This window comes from Protopterus annectens, chromosome 3.part0 (genome assembly GCF_019279795.1).
Source record: "Protopterus annectens isolate FY-2018-M chromosome 3.part0, PAN1.0, whole genome shotgun sequence".
In the NCBI taxonomy this organism is placed as follows: domain Eukaryota; kingdom Metazoa; phylum Chordata; order Ceratodontiformes; family Protopteridae; genus Protopterus; species Protopterus annectens.
In genome coordinates this window covers 1,774,310,757-1,774,335,094 of record NC_056731.1, presented here as the reverse complement: position 1 = coordinate 1,774,335,094, position 24,338 = coordinate 1,774,310,757, and the positions used below count along the sequence as shown (strand labels likewise).

The window sequence follows — 24,338 nt, the reverse complement described above, 5'->3', positions numbered from 1 at the left end:
GTATAAGCCTAGCCAGAGTGTGTCGGCATTTGCCGCCCCATTGATTAATTAACATTCTAACATTCTTTACTTCCAATATTAAGTTTAGGCCTTTTCTTTGCACTTAGTTTTTGACTTTTTATGTCTTGTAGAACATTATTCTCAAAACTGCAATCTTTCTCAAATACATATATCTTCTGTAATGTTATATGTGACTTTTCAAATGAATATTCTGTTTTTGCACATTTAAAGTACATATGGTTATGGCATTTATTTTCTAAAGAGACACATATTATAAAGTCATATACTTAAAATGAACTGTATGTATATGACTTAAGCTATCATGAAGAAAAAGTAATACCTTATGTTTTAAGACTCTTCCGGCACCGGTAATGCAAAGAAATTATAAAACAAAATTGAGCACTTAAAGAAGTCGGGAAAGCCAGCAACTAAGGACAACATGATGGCATTAACAAATAACATGGTGGTTTTCAACTGGCTCATACTACCCTAAGCTGCTGGATAAATACATCAACATAATTTCAAACAAACATGTTACATAGTAAGCCCTCTGTTCAAGTTCAATGCTTTAATTGATTTTCTAGATGTATTTATTCAGTATTCAGGTAAGTGAACTGATTCTTGCTGGGACTTTTTTTCAGCTATGACCCAAACCACAAAAGCATGGATAAGTGCAGTATGCATGGACAATTTAGAGAGCCAATCAACAGGCATACATTTGGGTGATGGGAAGAAAGTGGAATACCCAAAGAAAACTCAACAGGCAAGAGGAAAACATATCCACATAGACAATGATAGAAGATGAGGACTGAATCCTAGACCCTGGAATCTTCAAGGAAAACCTAATTGTGCCACTGTACTGCTCATGTAGACTAAACAAATGAGTGATATACATCCCAGAATTGTCATTAAGTTGTGATACTAGCAAGATGGAAGTTAGGTTCTATATGCATTGATTCCTCCTAAATTCAGAAAAAAACACCATTACAGGTCTGTTGACACATCACCATCACTAAAGAAAGCTAAACATTATTTACTGTCAAAAAATCATGTTTAACCTCAAAGTGAGGCCTTTTTCTTTGCTGTGCTGTTTATTACGTGCTAAACATTTACCTTATTAAGAGCTCCAGTTACTGCATATAGTCTCTGGAAATTACACTGTGAACTGCTTCTTGAAGTAAATGTTTTAGCATATTCTTGTACCTATAAATATTTAGAAGTTATGTACTCACCATAACGTTCCATCTGAGTAGGTAGTTCATTTGTCTGCAACCTGTGGGTTACGGATCCGATATCGGATCCGAGCCGGCAACTTGTTTCAAGCTAATGGATCCGAGCTCCTAGCTCCTCCCTTCACCCAAAATCCCCTGCTAACCCTCCATGACCTTAGATCGAGTTTGCCTCCCAATATATATCCAACAAAGGATATCTAAAAAACTAATAGATCCGAAGAAGGTCAGGGGGAAGGAGGGGCGGATGGTTGCAGACAAATGAACTACCTACTCAGATGGAACGTTATGGTGAGTACATAACTTCTAAATCTGAAGTAGGATTGTTCATTTGTCAGCAACCTGTGGGACAGAGTCCCCAGCTACCTGCACCCTGGGTGGCCATCATGGAAGGATATTACGAAGCACCACAGAGCCAAAGGATGGTCTCCCTCTAGAAAGCAGGTCTAGCTTGTAGTGGTTGATAAAGGTATGAGATGAAGCCCAAGTGGCTGCAGAACAAATATCATCCAAAGGAACTCTAGACTTGAAAGCCGCAGAGGTAGAAATGGAGCGAGTGGAATGAGCACGAACTCCTTCTGGTGCGGGTCTACCCGAGGCTTGATGAGCCAGTATAATACATTGGGAAATCCAGCGAGATAAAGATACTTTAGAGATAGCTTTCCCCAAGTTAAATTTGGCAAAGGAAACGAACAGCTGGTCAGATTGTCTATGGCCAGCCATCCTATGAGTATAAAAATGAAGCTGCCTATGAACATCCAATGAGTGCAGCTTGTATTCACCCTTATTTTGATATTTAGGGAAGAAAACCGGTAAATTTATGGATTGGTTTATGTTGGTTTCTGATGCTATCTTGGGAAGAAAGGAGGGATTGATCCTGAGGTACATTCTATCAGGGTGAAAAATCAGGTATGGAGGCTTTACAGAAAGAGCCTGAAGTTCCGACACTCTTTTCGCTGAAGTAATGGCTACAAGGAATGCTATTTTCCATGACAAGAATTTGAGATCCACTGAAGCAGCGGGTTCAAATGGTGGAGCAGTCAAGGCTTGAAGAACTAAATTAAGATCCCATGGGGGTACGGCTTCTTTTACAGGAGGTCTAAGTAAAAAGGTACCCTTGAGAAAGAATTTGGCTGACATCAAGGGCCCTGTATCATGTCCCACATGATAATGAGAAATGGCTGCCAATTGCACTTTGACAGTTGAGCAACTAGCGCCTTCCTGAAAGAGTTCAGTTAGGAAGTCTAAAATGGATGGCAGAGGAGCCGTAAAGGGATCTAAATCGCGGCGCTCCGCCCAGATGGAAAACGTTTCCATTTACTGTGACACACCTTCCTGGTGGAGGGCTTATGCGCTGCCACGAGGATGGCTTTGACTGGTGAAGAGATACCGGGAGTCCTAACTAGGAGTGGAACTGGAGCAACCAAGCTGTCAGTTTCAGATTGTCCAGGTTTGGAGTTGGCAAGTCCAATGGATGGGAGATGAGATCCGGAATGGGATCTAGAATCCAAGGGTGATTCACAAGGTGAGACCACAGGTAAGGGAACCAAATCTGTCGAGGCCAGAATGGGGCAATGAGAATCATTTTGTTCCCAACCGCGAGGCTTTCTGTAAGAGTTGTATCATCATTGGAAGAGGAGGATAGGCGTATAGTAGACCGGGTGGCCAAGCATGCACCAGAGCGTCTCTTGGAGATTCCCCTGGTGGGGGGATTAGAGCGAAGAAATTGTCGCATTTGGCGTTTGATGGAGATGCAAAAAGATCGCAGCAGGGTTGCCCCCATGTTGCGAATATCTGCTTCGCTACTAGAGGATTGAGAGACCACTCGTAAGGGGTAAAGAAAGGTGCGGCTGAGCTTGTCCACTAGGATGTTGGTCCTCCCCGGAATGTGTGTTGCAATCAGAAAGCGGTTGGTGGAGATCGCCCATTCCCACACTCTCATGGCTTCGCGGCAAAGAGGATAAGATCTGGTTCCCCCCTGTTTGTTGATATACCAGACCACTGACATGTTGTCCGAGTGAATTGCAATCGTTCCTGCGGGGAGGAAGCTCTGAAGTGCTTGCAACGCCAACAGCACCGCTCTCATCTCCATAACGTTGATATGCAGGGAGGTCTCTGTATCGTTCCACGTGCCTTGGACTGTCCTGCCTGAGTAATGCCCCCCCCCACCCAAGGCGGGAAGCGTCCGTGGTCACTGTGGCGATAGGGGGAGAGGTGCAGAAGGGACGGCCCGTATGGAAGTTCGATGCTTGGATCCACCATAGTAGCGCCCTTCTGCAAGCCTTGCTGATAGCAATGGGATGGTGGAGAGGAAGGGATAGGAAGGACCATTGCACTAACAGAGTCCATTGCAGGACTCGCATGTTCAAATGGGCACATGGAAGGAGTTTAATCGCTGCCGCCATGGAGCCTAGTGCCCTCAGGATCAATTCCGCTGGTGAAGCCTCTGAATGAAGGATAGCCCGCACATGAAGTTGTAGATTTCTGATTCTCTCGGCAGTTAGGAAGGCTCGCAAATCTCTGGTGTTTATTCTGGCACCTATGAACTCTATGATCTGTGTTGGAGCCAGTAGAGATTTGCCGACATTGATAGTAATGCCTAGTTGTGGGGCTAGATGGAGAAAGAAGTCTCTGGCCGAGCAAAGTAGATGCCTTGTTGGTGCGGTCAGGAGCCAGTCATCCAGGTACGGGAAGACCTGAATTCCCTGGAGTCTCAGGTGGGCTGCAATCACTGCTAACACTTTGGTGAACACCCTGGGGGCTGTGGTGAGGCCAAAGGGAAGGACCCTGAACTGGTAGTGACTGGCTCCCAGCCGGAAGCGAAGGAACCTCCTGGATCGTTTGTCCATTAAGATGTGGTAATATGCATCCTTGAGGTCTATAGAGCACATCCAATCGTTCTCCCTCAAAAGGGGGAGGATAGATTGAAGAGTGACCATTCGGAATTTTTCCTTGGTTACTGACAGGTTCAAGCGGGAAAGGTCTAGAATGGGTCTCAGATCCCCCGTCTTTTTTGGCACCAAAAAGAACCTGGAGTAGAACCCTAATCCAAGCTGGTCTTGGGGGATGGGCTGGATGGCTCTTTTTCTTAGCAGCTGCTGTATTTCTGTGGCTGCGGCCTCCCTGTGATCGGGTGGTACATCGGGGAGGTTCTTGGATCGGGGGACATAAAGAATTGGTATTTTGTATCCTCTTGATATGATGCGAAGCACCCAGCGGTCTGTTGTGATGGACTCCCATGCCGCTAGATGTTTCGAAAGACGCCCCCCCGACTGCCTCCAGAGTGGAGCAGCCGGGCAACCCCTCAGGGCTGATGCGCGGGCCGCTCAGAGAAAGGTTCTCTGGACCCAAAATTTCTCGGAGCCCCTCTGCCTCTGGGGCGACGTCCTCCCTGTCCACCTCTGCCACGGTAGGACTGGCTGTCCGGAGCTGGTTGGGAATGTTGTGATTTCCGGAACCACATCTTCTTCTGACCCTTTTGGTTCCTTGAAAAGGACCGCTGGGGAGCAGAGAAGCAGACTCCGACGGCAGACAACGTCTTCCCGTCCTTCTCACTCTGGACAAGCGTCTCGCGAACTGTTTTGCCAAAAAGGGCAGAACCATCAAAGGGGGCGTTCGCAAAGGACGCTTTAAAGGGCTCCGTAAAGTCGCAATGACGGAGCCAGGCCTGACGTCTCATGACTAGGTCTGCTCCGCTAGCCCTAGCGGCTCCCTCTGTAGCATGGAACAACAGCCGCATAGAGGTGTTTTAAATAGATCTCAGAGTGGCCAATCGGGTGGAGTACAATTGTTTATCCTCCTCCGACATGGACTCGGGGGGGGGGGGGGATGCAGCATATTCTTTGATAAGATCCCGCTGCATCCTGATGACGTGCCATATAGTACAGAGACCTTACTGAGAAGGTCGCTGAACTAAAGACTCGCTTCCCTAAGCGGTCCATCAAACGGGACTCTTTGCTCGGAGGATAGACTGAGGGACTCTCCTGAGCCAATTCCCTCTTTGTGGCTGCCGCCATCAACATGGCATCTACAGGGGGGCCCTTACTCCAATGTGACCGGTCTGAGGGGGGCTAAGAATCCTATCCGGTCGCTTCGGTATTGGCTCCACGGTGTCCGGATCCTTCCATGCCCTGGTGGTAATAAGGTCCATCAGGGGGTCGGCTGGAGGGGACACCCAGGAGGTAGACGGGCCTGCCTCGAATGCCTCCAGAAACACGGACTCATCAGAGGAAGACTTGGGGGCAGACCACCCACCTCTGATTCTAAGCATCTCCATGATGTCTCCAAAGGAGACATCCTCAGGGGGTGATCTTGGGGGGCCTTCCCCTTCTTCCAAGTCCGTGTCCTCGGTTAAGGACTCAGGGGAGTCCACGTGCCTCCTTTTGCACTTATGCTTGCGGGGAGCTTCCTCGGGGGGACTGTCCGAGGAGGCCTCGCCAGCAACATCTTGTTCCAATGGAACTATCTGTGACATCCAAGCAGGCTGTCCCTTTGGCCGGGTGATGGAAGCCTGGCCCAGCAGAGAGGGAGTGCAGGGAGGAGTCGATGCAAGGACCGGGGGTCCGAATGCTCTCAACAGAGCCCTCTCCACAACATCGAATACCGAGGGAGAGCCACTCTCCAATGGATCCGAAAGTCGGCTCCCACTCGGATCCGATGAAGGGATCGGAGCCGGAGCCGAGACCGTCGGATCCGAGGGACCAGTGTGCTCCGACCTGGACGGAGCCGAAGGCACACTGAATCCCCCGGATCCGAAGCTCGGACCCCAGCTCCGAGAGGTCGGATCCGACAGACTCGAGGGTAGGGTCGGATTCAAAGTACCAAGTACTGTTGGTGCCGACCCACCCCCGGCTCCAAGGCTGCTCGGCTCCGAGCACTCTGAACCCGGGTAGCGGGTCGGAGAAGGAGCAATTGGGTGGAAAAAAGGTGTCGAGCTCCCCCCCTGAGGGGGGGGGGAGGCAAGAGCACTCCCATCTGCAGCTGGGCCTGGATGAACCTTCACATCATCCGGTCCAAGTCTGCATCTGATAAGCTGAAAGTGGATCTCGAAGAGGCCACCGAGGCAGGCCTGGAATGCCGCCTCGATGACCTTGACGGAGATCGGGTCTCCTCCTCCTCGGGCCCCGGGGAGAAAGAAGGGGATCGGAGCTGAGGAGGAGGAGACCTAGAAGCAGTGGAGGGAGAAGCCCGCTTAGCTGGCGGGGCCGAAACGGAGGTCTCGGCCCGCCGCTTGAGGTGCTTCTCCCTCCGTTTCTCCCTCCTGGCCTCCCTGTCCTCCGACACTTTAGCGGGAGTTTGAGTCCCAGTCGGAGGCAGGGGGGCAGGAGTGGCAACCACCACAGGCTGTGACGGAGCCACGGGAGCAGCAGAGGTAGCGGAGGCCGAAGCTGAATCCGGGGGTAGAAGTCCCGCCAGGACCAGCTTCGACCTCCGTTCTTTCAGTGCCCTGGGGTTGAACGCTGCACAGATAGTACAGCCCGAGGAGAGGTGTTCAACCCCAAGGCACCGAACGCACTGAGTGTGGCCATCAGCCGGGGAGAGCTTATGGCCACACTCGGTACATTTAGAAAATATGGCTTTTGGGGCCTCAGCCATTCCTTTTTTTTTTTTTTTAAACTAAAAAAAGAAAGAAAAACAACTACACACACACACAGCCCCCAAAAGACACACAACAAACACTCACACACTAGCGACCAGCGAAGGGAGGGTATTAATTAAAAAATAAGGAACCTAACTCAGACACACTTTACAAGTATTACTTTAAAAAAGAATTTCCTGACTAGAAATAATTCGAAAAAGTTTACTTTTTTTCACTTATCTGACAGAGCTCAAAAAAGATCCAGCCATCACAAGCGCGGCAAACTAGATCTGAGGTCATGGAGGGTTAGCAGGGGATTATGGGTGAAGGGAGGAGCTAGGAGCTCGGATCCATTAGCTTGAAACAAGTTGCCGGCTCGGATCTGATATCGGATCCGTAACCCACAGGTTGCTGACAAATGAACAATCCTACTTCAGATGTATATTTATTTTATTAGCATATTCTTGTATCTGTAAAAATGTTTTGTTCACATCTTATCCAACTTACCCAGGCTGAGCCTGCAAGTAGTCAATTGAGATCAGTGCACTATCCCATTAAATAAATAAATACATGGCAAAACTAGCAACATACTAATACACTAACATAGATAAACAGTATCATGGTAACCCTCATAGAGGGATATATGCAATGTCTTAATCTTGATCTTAAAACTCAGCTATATCTAAATAAATTCTAGTATAATTAAAAAGAAAAAAAAAACTATCACAATGTGCACAGTCCTGCTGTACAACTCTCTTATTTAACCATCCCTGGAAGCCTAAGTATATATAGTGGCCAATTCAGACACAAAAATTATAATAAGTGTCAAATTCCAGCCTTAAAAAACTCTTAATTCAAGTTAGCAAACACCATACATTTATTAACTTATTAATATTATCTACCAAGGTTTTGATACTTCTCCAAACAATATTTAAAGAAGGGTATGCTGCAAGGAGAAGGACTACGAAATTTTTGCTTGCATGTGCAGCTCAGAAAAACTGTTAGTAAACAAAAGAAATATCTGAGTGTAAGTAATGTGAGTGGTATGACACAACATGAAATAAGGGATGAATATAATGGGATTAGGTGAGCCTGAACAACTTAATCCCAGTTTTGTATAGCGAGGTAAAATTAAATATGCAAATAAAGACTTGGCTGCCTGCCTGAACATCCCTAAAGTTACAATACAACAGAACCTGTATGACAAAGTTGCAGAAGTCTCCCATTAGATGTCTTTATTATGACCATTTCCAAGAAAGGAGCCAGAGAGTGTTGTAAGTCACATTCAAGCACAGAAAGAAAACATTCATTAACTCAGTCTGAGAGAGATTCATGTGGAAATTACTGGAAGGCAATTGCTGACCATTCCTTTTACAAGTAAGGAATGGTTAGAATGATTCACCTACGAAAATTTGCACAAAACATTCAACACAGTCTGTGCAGTCTGTACAGATATGGTGGAGATTTTAGTTAGGCTAGTCTGGCAGTTAGCTCAGAGGATTAAGGTTATGAGCTGCTAATAAGATACTTCCTGTGGTACAGAATTTGATTCCCAGTCTTCATTTGCCTGCTATGCAAACTTCAGCAAGTCACTTCACCACATACTGCTTTGAGTCACTTGAGAATATGGGCTAGGCTCCTTAGTGGTCTCCTGAACTGTATATGCCTAGCAACTACCTATGAACCTATAAACAATCAGTGGCCACAACACCTATGACAATATCTATTATGTCGGCATTATATGTCACTCATTGTATTAACCAGTGCCATATGTGATGAAGAAAAACGAAAGTAATGCAAAAACATTCAGATAATAGCTACAAAAAGAAAAGTAGGTTGGCCAAAGAGAGGGGAACTGTACTGAGTAGTCAGCTCTTAAAGAATTACTAGAAATAGTGGAAATAAAAAATCTCTGAAATAAGGTACTTTCCAAGATAACTGCACACTGACCGATAACTTAATTTCGGTTCCCCCATTGTAAAAACAGAAACTGAGAAAAAGCAACAGTAAAATTGTAAGCTTGAGTAAAATTCAGTTACTAACTAGTAAGTAGACTGCGTGGATGACGACAAAGTAGATATTTGGAGAATCTGAAAGAAAATCAACCAGAAAAAGTGAAAAGAAGGCAGTGGTTGAGAAGATCCTTGCATCTATTCATCAAAAAGCAGTTCAAGCTTAAGCTATGGTTCAAAAGATGGTTTCCAGAAATTTAGAGGAAAAAAAAACAAACATACTCAGAGGTGACTAAAATAAATGAAACAGAGAACGAATATCCATCCATTTATCCATCCACAACCCCTTCATCTCATTTTTGCACATGCAGTCAGGGTGTCAAATCTATCAACTCAAACAAGAGTGCAAAAACATAAGAAGCTTTAACTAGCTATTCAGATAAAACTGCAAAAATTAGAGAATGAAATGAAGAAAAGGCTGGCTGAGTATGACACTTCTCAAGACGAGCTGTTTTAGAAAACAGGGCACATAGAGAAAACCTGAGATTTCCTGCTGCACCAGGGAAACTGTAAGGAACAGACTATTCATTTTATGAAAGCACACATAAGCAACTAGATTTGGGTTCTGCAGCAAGATTTGGTAATTGAAAGGGCACACTGAATATACTGTATGTTCAAAATCTGTCCATGAGAAAGCAGCCAAGACCTATATTAGTAAAGATGCAATCATACCAAAAGAAAGATGTGAGCCTGGCAAAACTGTGGCAGAAGGGGCAATTATTAAAATATGGAGAGTGCAGAGTGTTTGTGGAAAATGATTACTCACTGTACACCAGGCAGAAGAGAAGCAAATTTCTCCCACTAATGGGGGAATACTGACAGGTAGTTGTGATATTTAAGCTGCTGTATCCAGCTGTCTTCAGTGCATGTCTTCCTCTGTCCAAATACTTTTTTTGACGCAGGGTAGACTAAGGAGGAAATCAAAAAGTTCATATAGTAAAAAAGGAGCCAGCAAGCAGAAGGGGACTTCTCATTCTTCTGGCAATGACGCTAATGCAGAGACTTTGCCAGTGAAACTTTTTCCAATGTTCCAAAGGAAAAAAAAAGCTTGAGAAAAAGAAAAGCATAGGAGTTGATTAGAAAAATCAGGAGTACTTTGGACTTGAACCACAGTCTGGTGTTGGGAGATGGAGATGATCAGGAAGAAAACCAGCAACAATGAAATTAGTGAATTAATGGGATACTATAAAGCATCAATCACAACTGTGTAATATGGCTTTGCTAAAAAAAAAGAGGACTGAGGAAAGACTGGACTTTTTGTTGACTTTGTTAAACTTATGTATGGACTGTAAAGCACATACCCCGCACAATGACCCTAATGCTTAGGACACTAAAGGGAAAAAAGAATGAACTAAGCAGAACAAATTTTGCTCTTATTAGCATTTGTATAAAATGTTTAATGATATAAAATGTATGGTACACTGTAAAGCAACCTTACAGTGTGCGCAGTCAAGGGTATTTTATATGTAGGGGGAGCCTATTTGGTAACTTTTGTATATTTTTAAGATAGTAAGGTAAACAAGTACATTTCTGAGTTGTAAGAAATAATATACTTAATATAATGAGAAGACAGGCTGGATAGAAGCAAATGTAAGTTAATATAATGCTGTGATTTAATGCTGCTGGAGTGGGGTATCAAAGTGTATTGACTGTATAATATATAGAATTAAGATGATAACTTCCATTGTTTATAGAAGGGTGGATAACCAGATTAATATCTTTGACAATCTATAAATTAAACTTTTTTGTAAGCGAATAGTTTGAAAAATATGAGAAAATAATGGAAGCCATGAAAAATGTAAAGCTTCTTGGATTTGCAAAAATATTAGTGTATTAGCAGATGTTTTCAGTGAGACAAAAGAAGTCTGCACCTCTAGGTAGTTAAGTGAAATTTACAAAGATTCCTTTATAGGTTCATAGGTTCATACTAGGCTATCTGCCCTAGGGCATTTATAAGCCTAGCCAGAGTGTGTTTGGCTTTCGCCACCCATTTTAAATTAATTTTGCTATGCCCTTTTTCGAGGTTAGTATACTGTGCCTCTGTCTAACAGTGACACAGAAGTGATACCCGGGGTAAACCTACGATCTCCCATCCACTCATCAAGATTCCTCTTGAAGAGAGTCAGTGAAGGACTCTGCCTAACCTGGACTGGGATTTTATTCCAGAGTGAAGGGAGCCTCTGGGTTATGAATCTGTCCCTCCAGCATGTCCTATTTATTTCAGTGCTGAGGTTCAAGTCTCTCGAGGGCATAGCTCGATGGGATTTGGATTTTCTGAGGTGCAGCATGTCCATTAATTCCGTGTTGGACATGGCTTTATACGTCAGGCACAGATCGCATCTGAGCAGGCGGTATGCCACTGAGTAGAGCTGGAGTTTCTTTAACCGGGTAGCATATGGCATCTGTTTGAGCCCTTTGATCCTCTTGGTGAGGTACTTTTGGGGTCTTTCCAGTTGCTGCAGGTGTCTGGTAAGGTACATCCCAAAAGGGGCATTGTACTCAATTATGGGCCTGATGAGGGATGAGTAAAGAGGCACGATGACCTCCCCTGATCAAGATGTGAATCCCTTCATGATTAGGTGGGCTATATAAAATGTTCTTCTAACCACTTTGGCCACGTGGTAGTCAAATGAGAGATTGCTATCAACTTGGGTCCCTAATTACTTCTTCTGTACTTAATGGATTACCACCTATGTGGTAATTTGTGGGCACTTTGTTTTTGCCAAAGGGGATGACTATACACTTTTTGGCGTTTAGCTTGAGGCCATGGCTCTGGCACCAGTTGTCTGTTTCTAGGAGGCCCTTTTGGAGGATGCTTGTGTCGGCTGGAGAGTCGATTATGGTGCCCAGTTTGCAGTCATCTGCAAACTTGGTCAGCCACAGTCCTTCCGTGTTGGCCTGTACCTCCGAGAAATATATACCGAACAAAGAGGTCCCAGGACTGAGCCTTGTGGGATGCCACTTGTAACTGGTTTGGAGTCTGACATGGCTCCAGCAATTCTAACCATGTGGGTTCTGTCCTTGAGCCAGTTTGCAACCCATCTAGTGACATAGGGGTTTATATTTAAGCTGGTGAGCTTATCTATAATGCCCGAGTGGGGTATTGTATCGAAGGCTTTTGCGAGGTCCAGGTAGGCTGTGTGGACCACCTTCCCCTCGTCAATGGCCTTGTTGACTGTTTCAAAGAAATCGACCAGGTTTAAGAGGCAGGATCTGCCCTTAACAAAGCCGAACTGGGTAGGATCCAGTGTCTGTAGGTCCTCAATATCTTTATTTATGAGGTCCATGATGATCCTTTCCATAGCTTTGCAGACCAAGCTAGTCAGGCTTATGGGGCGATAGTTTCCAGGATCCGTTGAGGCACCACCTTTGTGGAGAGGGACCACTGTTGCTGTACACCACTCTTAGGGTACATATCCTCTAGTAAGGCTGAGATTGAACAGTAGTTTTATGTTTGGGTTTAGCTCTTCTTGGAGTTCATGTAGGACGCAGCCTGGGACACCGTTTGGTCCCACTGATGCTGTGTTTTTTTGCTTTGGAGAGGGAGGCTCTTACCTGAGCATCTGAGATGTCAGGGGGGCAGCACTCTGCTGGGATAGATATTTGCCCTTTTGGTGGGGAGGGGGGGGGAGAAGTTTGCGCTGAACCTGTCAGCTAGGATGTTGGCAATGTCTGCGGGTTTGGTGTATTTTTTGTTATTTTGGACTAATTCTGAGCATATCTGGGAATTCCCACCCAGGTTCCTAATATAACTAAAGAAAGCCTTGTGATTATCCTTAGTATCCTGTGCAATCTGCAAAGTTATTAACATTTTTTTTCCTCATTGCTGACTACTTTTGCGTGGAAAGGAGCAGTCTGCAGTAGTAAGCAATTAATCTTTGGAGTTCTGAGAATTCTTTACTAAGGGGAAATGTAACATGTAAAAGTACAACAAAAAGCAGTTCAGTGAAAAATATACTTTGAAATTATGGGATGTGAAATAACAGACAGTAGCCACCTGAGCAAACTTAATAGTGTAAAGCATTTAATAGGGTAAAGCACAGAATAGTTTTATTTAAAGGTATCCAGTGCACTTTTTCTTAGGGCCAAAAGTTAATGTTTTGTGAAAGCACACAAGCTGACTTTTTCACATCACGGAGGGGAAACAGAAATTAGAAAAGAATACACAGCTATCAGATTAAGGGGGAACACAGGTTGAAACATGCACTTTTAGCAGGGGCAACCTTAACTTTAGATTAATACAATAATACACCCGACATAAGGTAAAACAACAAAACTCCAATCAGAAACCTTGCGGCTCAACAACGTACCTAAAATTAGTTAAAAACAAGGGAAACCATAAATGGAAACTCAAGAGCTAAAATCCAATAAAACTGGAGACCAAAAACTTATTTTAAGTGCTTTTGTTCCTTATTTTATTCTTAATTCACACATCAGAACTTCATCAGAAAAAAAAGTTTAAATAACCCATCAACAAATTATGTCACATCCTTAACAACAAAATACAAAAATCTAAATACACAATAAAAATTCATCTAAAATCTTAAAAATATTTAATATAAGCACTTAATGCTCATTTCTAAAGTGCTCATAAAAATTTATTTTTCAAAACACATTTCATATTAACTGCTTACTTTAAACCAGGGAACCTGTCTGGCCTTAAACTAACCTGTCAACAAAGCTCCCTGGTTTCAAGAAAGTTATTAAAACCTGTGATAAACCTACTTTCTTCTATGTGCTCAAGAACAAAAAAAATATTTACAAAAATTAGCACATTCACTACTATGTTTTGCCAAAGCATTTGCAATATCTCCATCTTTAACTGCTTTTACATGCTCCCTAGCTCTAACCCTAAGCTCTCGAATACCTTTACTGACATAGGAACTGGAACATGTACTACATAAAGCTACATAAATTATTCCTTTGCTGTGGCAATTATATTTTAGATTTAAGTGTATACTGTAAAAGGGGAAAATAACAGAACCTGTATCACTCATCAATCTACATTGCTCACAGTTCTCACATGCAAAGGTCCCAACTAATCTACTAAATTTCTTACATTCAAGCACAAAATTAAATTCTAATAATTTTTTAACATTCACCACCTTTTTCAAAACAAAGCTGGGCACCTCTCTAATAATTGTCAATTCTTGTTTCCTAATAAAAATCTTCCAATTTCCTTTAATGATATTAATCATGTATACTCCATCTACACTCATAGGAACTGGAAAAGCAGGATTTTTTTCTATCATGGAACTCCTGCTGACTTTATTGCCTACAATACTGCTTCATCTCTTTGTTTTGATAATTGATATAAACTTAGTTGTTCTGCTCTTAATGACCTCTGTCTTAGTTGTTCTGTTCTTAACGACCTCTGTCTCAGTTTTAATTAACTCTTCTAAAGGGTAACCTCTATCTAAAAATAATTTTAGATTAGGTCATGCCTGCGGTTGCAGCTGTTGATTTGGGGAAATCGTTCCTATCTGGAGGGTTAAACTTAATTTCTTGAAAATGTACATTGTTTTGCTTGTTTGTTCAACGTTAATAGGGGACTGGGGGTATTCTGAAAATGTACTAAGTTTTTGTTAAGAGTGTTTTCATTAAAGCAAAAAGTCTTGAGAAAATGTGTCATAGGTTCAAATGAAGAATAGAAGAAACAACAATGTAAAAGGTCAGCATGTCATATATTAGTATATGCATGTAAGCCAAAAGTTGGAAACACAAATTAAAATACAAATGCCATATACAAGTGGGAACAATAATTTTTTAACATAATGGCTAATCTATCAATAGTAGCTTGGAATGTAAATGGCCTTACAAGTATAGTGAAAAGGAAAGAGTATTGAATTATATTAAGAAATGCATAGTGCAAACAGCAATGCTACAGGAGAAACATCTGAAAAGAAATGAACACATGAATTTGACAAAGAAATAATTTCTGGATGGACATTCAGCAGAATATCAGGGACAAAGGAAAATAATACTCACTGCTAGAAGGATTCCAATAGTGATAGGTCCGTAGGAGATTACTACACTAATGGCTTACAGGCCCTTACAAGCCTAGCTAATATAACACAATTTTACCGAATAAACATGTCTGCTAGGGGCAAGAGGATGGCATGGAGTTGTGTCTATGCATTGAGCTTCTTAAAGACTGTCCCTGTCCATAAGAGACAAAGGCACTGCTCCAGATGTGAATTTGCAGTTCCCCATCTATTGATCTAAACTGAGTTTGAAGAGAGGCAGGAAAGGGCTCTGCTTAATGTGAACAGGAAGCCTGTTCCAAAGAAGAGAAAATATGTGAGACACACAGCTGTCTCTCCAGCATGTTATGTTTGAGTCACTGACTGTTTAGATTCCATTAGGTGACACTTGTGCTGTTTCACTTCTGGATGTGTAGCAGCTCCATCAGGGCTGGATTTGTGAGTGCCTTGTAGGTTAGGCATAGGTCACCCATTAATAGTCAGTAGGAGACAGAGTAAAGGAATAGGGCTTTTAGTCTATCCACATAGTTCATGTTTTTTACACCCCATATTTCCTTTGTGAGAAACCTCTGAGGTTGCGCCAGCTGCTGTAAATGCCTAGTCAAGTACATGCCAAATGGCACACTGTACTCAAGTACTGGTGTAATAAATGCTGAGTACAGCAGGACTATTAATTTCCTTAGATCTGGATCACATACCTTTACTTACAAGTTGTGCCACATGTGTTGATGTGAGGTATTGCCAGCTATTCCAGAAGACATACGGCAGTGGATGTGTAACATATGCCAGCACAGCTAGCTGGAATTTTGTAAACTGATTTGTACAGATGCTTGTGTTGGAAATGTATTTGTAAACTTGCTTATGTTAAAAATGTACCAATAGTGGGTTTTGATTCTATTGTAACTGATTAAATGTATATATTTTAACAGAGGATACATGAAGAGAAGAGGTTAACCTCAGTCCAGCTAACTTTGAAAAATAGTAAGAAATTAAATTACTTAATTTAGGCCATAAAGATCATATCTTACACTACTTACTGAAGTCGGAGATGAAATGTCTGTGCCAGAGAAATGCTTATTAGCTCATGTAGGAAGAGTGGAAGTGATTTATTGTTTTATCACTTCCAGAAGCTGCAACAGATTTTAGCAAAGCTCTATCTATGTGTATGATAATACATATGTGTGAGATTCTGGTTCAGTTTCCAGTAATTGGGGTAGTATGGGAACAAGAAGTCAGATAAGCAGATGCATGTGATGTCATTATGTAATCCAGGACAAAAAATGTTTTAATACTAGATGAGATTGAAGTCTCATTGCACTCTGTTTTTGGAACCTGACAAAAAACGAATATCACTCATTCACTTCATTTTGCCTTGCTCTATTAAGTGACCAGGTAATAGTTATTTTTAGATCACTCAGGAAAATACAGTGAGATTAGTTAAATATTGTTTTTCTGCATCTATGTGAATCTATTCGTCCGTGTTATTTTAATATTTCCTGTGACAAACTCTGGTGTTTAATGTAAAGAGATATTTAGTATTTTTATGTTCTTTTATTATTTAGTATTAAATGTTTAAACTTTCCATTGTGTCTGGTTCTTTAGAGAATATTTTAACCGTTGAGTGTGCTCATATCTATTTAGTGACTCTGTGGCCACTCCTGAAAGCCTTACTGTCAAAAAACTGCCATTTGTACTCATATTAATTTCAACCAGTATAACTGTATACCCTTGTAAGAGCCTCAGAGCAGCTGGTTTGGAGTGTCTGGTGGAAGTAATTACCTTATAGTCTGGGCAGAAGGGGGCATAGCTAGTAAATCTGTGCCAGCCTTTCCTAGGTGAGTGAGTGAGTGAGTGAGTGAGTGAGTGAGTGAGTGAGTGAGTGAGTGAGTGTGTGAGTGTGTGAGTGTGTGAGTGTGTGAGTGAGTGTGTGAGTGAGTGTGTGAGTGAGTGTGTGAGTGAGTGTGTGAGTGAGTGAGTGAGTGTGTGAGTGAGTGTGTGAGTGAGTGTGTGAGTGAGTGTGTGAGTGAGTGTGTGAGTGAGTGTGTGAGTGTGTGTGTGTCTAAAAATCAAATCTTAAAGAGAGTGTGTGTGTCAGCTGCTTGGGGCAGGGACACGAAGTACTGGTTTCACAGAGAGGGTGCTGGAGGACTTGGCTTGGACACTCAGCTAAAGACTTAACTCTAGAGATGTGCCAGTGGGAAGTCTTACTGGGAACCTGAAGGGAGACAGAGAGAGAGAGAAATCCAGACCCCCGACTGAGTGTGTCCCCTGTGTGCTTTTAAGGAAAACTGTGCTTGATGTAGAAAGCTGCATCTGGAAATACTGTGTGTATCTCATTTTTATTCCAAGTGAACGCCACTCTCCAGTGTCAGTGGTGAGGATTCAGGCTCCTTGATTACTGGTCCAGAGAGGGGATGTCACACCACATAAAAGAATTTCCTCACCACTGTGGACAAGCTATTATCTGTTTACCTTGAGTCTGTTCTAATGGGTTTGCCACTGATGATGTCATTTGTAAGTGTATTTTACTTCCCAAAGGGTACAATAATGCATTTGTTTGGTTATTTAGTTTTAGGCCATGGTTATGGCACCAATCATTTGCCTGATCTAGAACCTCGTGAAAGATATCGATATTCTTGGAGGATTCATTGATTGCACACCTAGCTTGCAGTCATCAGCACACTTTGTCATCTAGAGGCCTTCCACATTTACCTTGACCAAAGAGAAGTATATTCCAAACATGAGTGGTCTCAGGCTGAGTCCTATGCACACAAAGTACAGTTGTGTACACACTTACCATAAATGTAGATGTTCAAGTGTATTCACTATTGTAGTCATCACATTTGGGTTATCTGCCTGCAGTTAGCCCTCAGCCAGCCAGAATACCAGAGTCTTGGATTCCTGCGTTGGATGCTCTCTCTTCTTTGTCAGGGGTATAAAACATGCAGCTGATGCCATTACATCAGTTTTTCTTGCCCCAGATGTCAGGTGCCCCCACAATCGGAAGCAATTATATGTTATGGTACACCTCCATCAAAAAGCAAATATACCAGAAAACTTAAATACACTAAACAAGAAGGAAAGGTAGAGCCAAGAGAAGTCAGGGAGCTGGAGGGAAGGTAACCAGGACTGCAACAGTGAATACTCTCGACCATATACACCTATGGTAAGTGTACACAACTGTACTAAGTTCTTCGTGTTTCACTGTTGCAGTCATCACATTTGGGTCGATTCCCAAAGCTAAGGAAGGGAGGAGGAAGTTAGAGAGCATTAGGGCCAGCTATTAAGCCCTGCAAGACTGCAGTGGCAAAACCAGCTCTGGATTTAGAAAAAATAGGCATGTGGTAATGCTTGGTGAAGGCATGTATAGAGCTCCAGGTAGCAGCTTCTAGGATGTCCCTGGTAGGGACTCCTCTGAGGAAAAGTTGCAGAGGTAGATGCAGCCGTGGTGGAATGTTCATAGGTTCATAGGTTCATAGATTAGTACTAAGCTAACTGCCCTTGCGAGCCATTTTAAGCCTAGCCAATTATCCCTTGTGAGACTCAAACCCCACACCTTGTGTTTGTAAGGCAAACACCTTAACCATTAGGCCACCCTCCCAACTGTGATCTTATCCCCTGTGGTGTAGGTTTTCCATGGTGCTTGTAGCAGAAATGAATGCAACGGACTATCCATTTAGAAATGGTTTGCTTTGAAATGGCCTTCTCCTATGCTCCTGTAGCAAAGCCAACTAGCAGCTGTTCAGATTTCTTGAGAGGCTTAGTCCTGTCCAAATAAAATCTAAGTTGTCTGTGCACGTCGAGAGAGTGCAGTATTCGTTCTCCTTTGTTTTGTGGATTTGGGAAAATAGTAGGTAAATGAATGGACTGATTTAGGGCCACACTAGACACCACCCTGGGCATAAAGGAAGGAATGGTCCTGAGGGAAACCCTGTCTGCATGGAAGATAATGAAGGGTTCCCACTGCCATAATGGCCTGTAATTCAGAAACTCTTCTTGCTTAAGTGATGGCTAGAAGGAAGGCTTTTTTCCAAGAAAGGAATTTCAACTCTGCAGTTGCAGCTGGCTTAAAGAGAGGGAGAGTGAGCTTTTCCAATACAAAGTTAAGGTCCCAGGTTGGAGTAGGGGCTCTCCTGGGGGGGGGGTCAAGTTTTTGGCCCCTCTAAGGAATTGCTTTAGCAGGGGGTGAGAGAAGAGGGGTGGCTCAGTATTATAAATGGCAGAGGCATGAATTTTAATTGACAAGAAGGATAGACCCTTGTGGAGCATTTCTGTTAAGTACTGAAGAATATGAGGTAAACTGGGCACCATTGTGCCCATCCCCTGAGTCTGGCTCCAGGAACAGTATCTTTTCCACTTTTCAGCATAGGATTTTCTAGTACTAGGCCTCCTTGCCTCCAGAATGACATCTAGCACCTGCTTACTGAGGGATGCTATTGGAGAGCTCAAGGAATTAACCAGGCAGCAAGGTTCCGGGTTTGAAGCTGAGGGTTCAGAATCTGGCCCACCTGCTGGGACAGCAGGGAAGGGGTCTGAGGCAGGTGCCATGGTTCCAGCAATGTCATACTGTGCAAGAGGGGGTACCAGTGCTAGCGTGGCCAGTCTGGTGCAGTCAGTATTGTCCTTGGCTTGTTCTGTTTGATCTTTAGCAGAATCTTCAAGAGGAGAGGCAGAGGGGGAAAGGCATAAACCAAGAGGCTTTCCCAGGTAAAGGACAGGGCATCCACTTTCCAAGCTTGACTGTGGGAAGTCCTTGTGCAGAATTTGTCCAATTGGTAGTTCTGAAGGAAGGCATAAAGGTCTACCACTGGAGTCCCCCATTTGTTCCTCAAGAGGTTTAATATTTTTGGTTCCAGTTTCCATTCGTGTGGGTCCATGTGATTTCTGCTTAGGTCCTCTGCCAGTGAATTTAGCTTGCCTGGCAGGAATTGAGCTTGTAGGTGCACTTGGTAGCTCAAGGCTGTGTTCCACAGAGCCATGGCTAATCTGCAGAGAGGGTACGAGTGGGTTCCCCCAGCTTGTTTATGTACCACATAACTGTGGTGTTGTCTGTCTTGACCAATAATTGTCCTGGAAAGATGTGGTCTTTGAAGGCCGTCAGGGAATTCTGTACAGCTAACATTTCTTTTTGGTTGATATGCAGGTGCATCTGTCTTAGGTTCCATTTGCCCTGAATGCACTGCCCTGCCAAGTGAGCCCCCCATGCATAGTCTGATGTGTCTGTTGTTAGGGTTTGGGCGGCAGGGGGTACAGTGAAAGGGAGCCCCTTGTTGTGGTAGCAGGCCTCTGCCCACCAAAGGAACTCTGTCTTTATACAAGGAATGATAGGAATCATTGATTCCAGGTCCTGAGAATGTTGACTCCATAGGCTTTTTAGTTACCACTGTAGTTTCCTGATATGCAGTATTGCATATGGAATTAGTAGAATGCAAGAGGCCATGCACCCCAGGGCTTGCAGAATTTTCCTTGCAGATAGCTGGGGCTTTGTGGCCAAAAGTTTGAAGTAGGTTGTCAAATACACTTGTTTCTCTGGAGTGTAGAAAGCCATCTGGGGAATTGTGTTCAAGCTTGCTCCCAGGAAATTCAATCTGTTAGCAGGGTACTAGGTGAGATTTCTTTTTGTTTATGGTGTACCCCAGTGAGGTTAGAAGTTCCATTATGAATGCCAGATGTTTTAATAGCAAGTCCTGGGCTTTCTGCCTGAATTAGACAATCGTCCAAGTATGGGTATATTTGAATATTTTGCTGCCTGCAAAATGCAATGGCTGGAGCTAGACAATTTGTGAATACCCTGGGTGCAGTAGATAAGCCAAAGGGAAGTGCATAGAACTGATAGTGCATGGAGCCTGCCCTGAAGTGTAGGTATTTCCTGCAAGATTCCCTTACTGGAATGTGCAGGTAAGCTTCCGTTAAGTCTAAGGTTGCCAACCAGGCATCGTTGCCTAGCACAGGAAAGCAGCTGTTGAAGTGTTAGCATTTTGAATTTTGGGATTACCAGGAAGGTGTTTAGAATAGAGAGGTTCAGGATAGGATGCCAGGAGCTGTCTTTTCTGGGAACCAGGAAAAGTCTTGAATAAAACCCTTGTCCCCTTTGTTCTGCTGGGACAGGTTGAATAGACCTGACACTTAGAAGACAGAGAACCTGCTGTTGGGCCTCCACCCACTTATTTGGGGGTAGATCTGGCCAACCGTTTGGGGTTGGGTAGGGTGTGGAAGTGGAATCTGTATCCTTGGCAAACTATATTTAAAACCCATTTGTCCTGGGTAATGAGTTCGCAGTTTTTTTGCATGCAGGGCGAACTTTCCTCCTAAGGGAGCAGGCAGTTGAGCAGGGCTTGGAAGGGCTAAGGGTAAGTCATTGTGCCATTTTTCCATAGGGGGTGGCTTACTACACTCTGCTTTGGAAGTGGGAGCCCCCCACTGCTTAGACCTGTGCACAGCCTGAGACTGTAACCTGGGTGATCTGCTGTTCCTGGATTTGGACTGAGAAGGCCTGGAAGAGACTGGAAAGGACCAATTCTTTGAAGGCCAAATGCCTACTAAATCTGGGAGGCTGTACTTGTAGGAAATCTTTAACAGTTTGCATAGATTTAGCTTTTTCCTCCATCCTTTTGAGGACTTCTTCTGCTTTGTTAGCAAAAGGTGGTCTTGGTTTAAGGGAGCATCCAGTAATTTAGCTTTAACATGATCTGGCAAGTTTTGCTCCTTAAGCCAAGCATGCCTTCTAAGTACAGACCCAGTGACAGCAGCCCTGCAAGATGCTTCTGAAGAGTCAAAACCACATAGCAAAGTATGCTTACCAACTTGTTCTGCAGAATGCATTAAATTGTGTAACTCTTTGTGTTCAGCACAGTCAGGAATCAACATCATTTTCTGTTTAAGTAGTCCCATAATATGCTGCTGGTAGTTTAACATATGAAACTGGCAATTTAAAGCCCTAATGGCCAAAGTAGCAGAAGTGTATACCTTCTTACCCCATCTGTCCAAGGCTCTAGAATCTTTATCAGAAGGGGTAGGATTTTTGGCAGCAGTAGCCTTAATGCCTTTTGGTCCTTGGGAAATGGTCTCTGGATCTGCAGTAGGTTTCTTGAACAGGAACTTGTGAGAGTCAGGTACTCTGTAATACCTGTCAGGTTATATGGGAGCTGGAGGTAAATTGTCTGGGGACAAGCTAGATTCCAAGAAATCATCATCTACAATGTCCAGAACAGGAGGGATAGCTAAAGGCCTGTGTTGAAGAAGGAGTAAGAATTCCCTAAGCCTCTTTTTGGAGTCAGAGTAATTTTGGCTTTCCCAGCGGAAATGCTCCCTAAGAGTGTGCAAGGTTTCACCAAAAGAAAAATCTTCTGGAGGAGAGGCAGAGGGAATGGAATCCTCTGCATCAGAATCCTCATAGGTAGATAAGGGCAAATCCTGGTCACCAGAAGGAACAGAAATATCAGATCCCTGATCAGAAGAATCAGAAGGAAAATCAGTGCTAGGTCTCTTAGAGGGGGGAACGCTGGATTCCCCTAATTAAGGTAATAAGGTCTTCGGCCATTCTAAGCATTTGCTTTTTAGGCATATGGGCCTGAGCATGAGGTTTGGACGTCGGTTTTCTAAGCGTGGATCGAGTTTTAGGCTTGGATGAAGAAGATGGCATCGGTTTAAAATGCAAGTCTGTAGGCCTGAAAACACCCTCAGAAGCTGGTGCCTGCACAGCAGCTCTGGACCCATCCAAGGTAGAGACATCCGCAGGTTCCATAGTCGAAGAAGCATCTCGCGGCATACCGGACTCTAATTGGGTCTCAATAGAGGCCTGCGAATCTTTGGTAGCGGGTATCAGGGGTTGCGAAAGCACCTCACTGAGTACCGGTGGACTGGCGACTAGCTTAACGGAAGCTAAGTCGGCAGTTTTGGACCTATGCAGTCTGTCTCTGTCTTTATCTTTACGTTTTTTCGGAAGATCGGTAGTCGGATGGCTTAACAAAGCCATTTCGGAGTACTGATACTGAGTACCAAAATAATTTGCTGCAAAGATAGCCCAACGACGAATAGTTCAGGGGTTGAACAAGGCACAAAATGACAGCGAGGGATGTCATGGTCTGGGCCTAAGCAAGGAATGCAGTACGAATGAAAATCTTTATGAGGTATTTGCTTTCCACAGGTAAGACCATTGTTAACTTTTACTGACATTGGATGGAGCAAGAAAAAAGATCCCCAATGGGGTACTTATCTTTTTTGAAGACTTTGGTTCTGAAACTTGAAAACAAAAATTTCAGGAGTTGGCCGACCAGCACTTGCGAATTGCTTCTGCTTCGGGCACCGCACAGCAAGAAAGACTGATGTAATGGCGTTGGCTGCATGTTTTATACCCCTGACGACCTGACGTCATGGAAGAGGAGACAGCATCCGACGCAGGAATCCAAGACTCTGGTATTCAGGCCGGATGAAGGCTACCTGCAGGCAGACAACCCAAATGTGATGACTGCAACAGTGAAACACTAAGAACATCTAGTAACTGGCCTCTTGCTGGGTCTGGATTCACCTACTTTAATCTAGCCATGAGCCAAGTGGCATCTGGTGACATAGGGATTTATGCCCAGTTTTGTAAGTTTATTTATAACACCTGAGTGAGGAATTGTGTCACAGGTTCATAGGAGGTTACTAGGCTAATAGCCCTACAGCCCTTACAAACCTAACCATATTTATCCTGAGTTGCCCCAGTTGTCGGTGGTTAAGTGAGTGAAGTTTGCAGAGGTAAGGGACTATGGTAGTCAATACTGACTTCCTCTGTCCAGGAGGGACAAGGACACACCCAAGGACTGAATTTGTGGTCATCCATCCACTGATCTAGGTTACGTTTGAAGAGGGTCAGGGAGGGGTTCTGTTTCAAGTGAAATGGAAACTTGTTCCAGAAAAGTGGCAGTCTCTGGGAGATGTACTGTATTCTAAGCCTTCAGCATGACTTGTTGATGTCAGAGGCTAGGTTAAAATCCCTAGAGCGAGTTGACCCTCCTGCAGTTTGATTTATGAATGTGTAGCACTTCCATCAGGGCCAGGTCAGAGACTGCCCTTTAAGCTAGGCACAGGTCACCCCTTAGCAATGTGTAGGAGACAAAAAACAGTGACAGGCCTTTCAGTTTTTTGTGCAAGACTTGTTTTGTGTAACCTATAATTTCTTCATGAGAAACCTCTGTGGTTTCTGCAACTGCTGGAGGGGTCTGGTGAGGTACAGGCAAAAGGGAGCATTATACTCAATTATTGGTCTGATGAGGGCCACATATAATGGAATTATAACATCCTTAAATCTAGATGAAATACCTTTACTTATAAGATGTGTCACATAGAAGAATGTCCTTACTGCTCTGGATACGTGACGGTCAAAGTTCTGACTGCTATCAACCTCAGTACCCACATCACGTACCAGTGGGTCTACACTTAGGGGGTACTGTCTATAGTGTAATTAGCAGGGATATCAGCTTTCCCAAAGGGAATGCTAATGGGTTATTTTTTTTTTTGCATTTAGCTTTAATCTGTGGTTTTGACACCAATC

At 43.6% G+C, this 24,338-nt stretch overlaps 1 protein-coding gene across 2 annotated transcripts in view; it reads right to left on the bottom strand.

Annotated features, from left to right (window-relative positions):
* The window catches only part of LOC122797053 (polyamine-modulated factor 1-binding protein 1-like), a 2,450,839-nt gene that overhangs the window by 1,755,931 nt on the left and 670,570 nt on the right, over window positions 1-24,338 (bottom strand). The gene's annotated exons all lie outside the window — the stretch shown is intronic.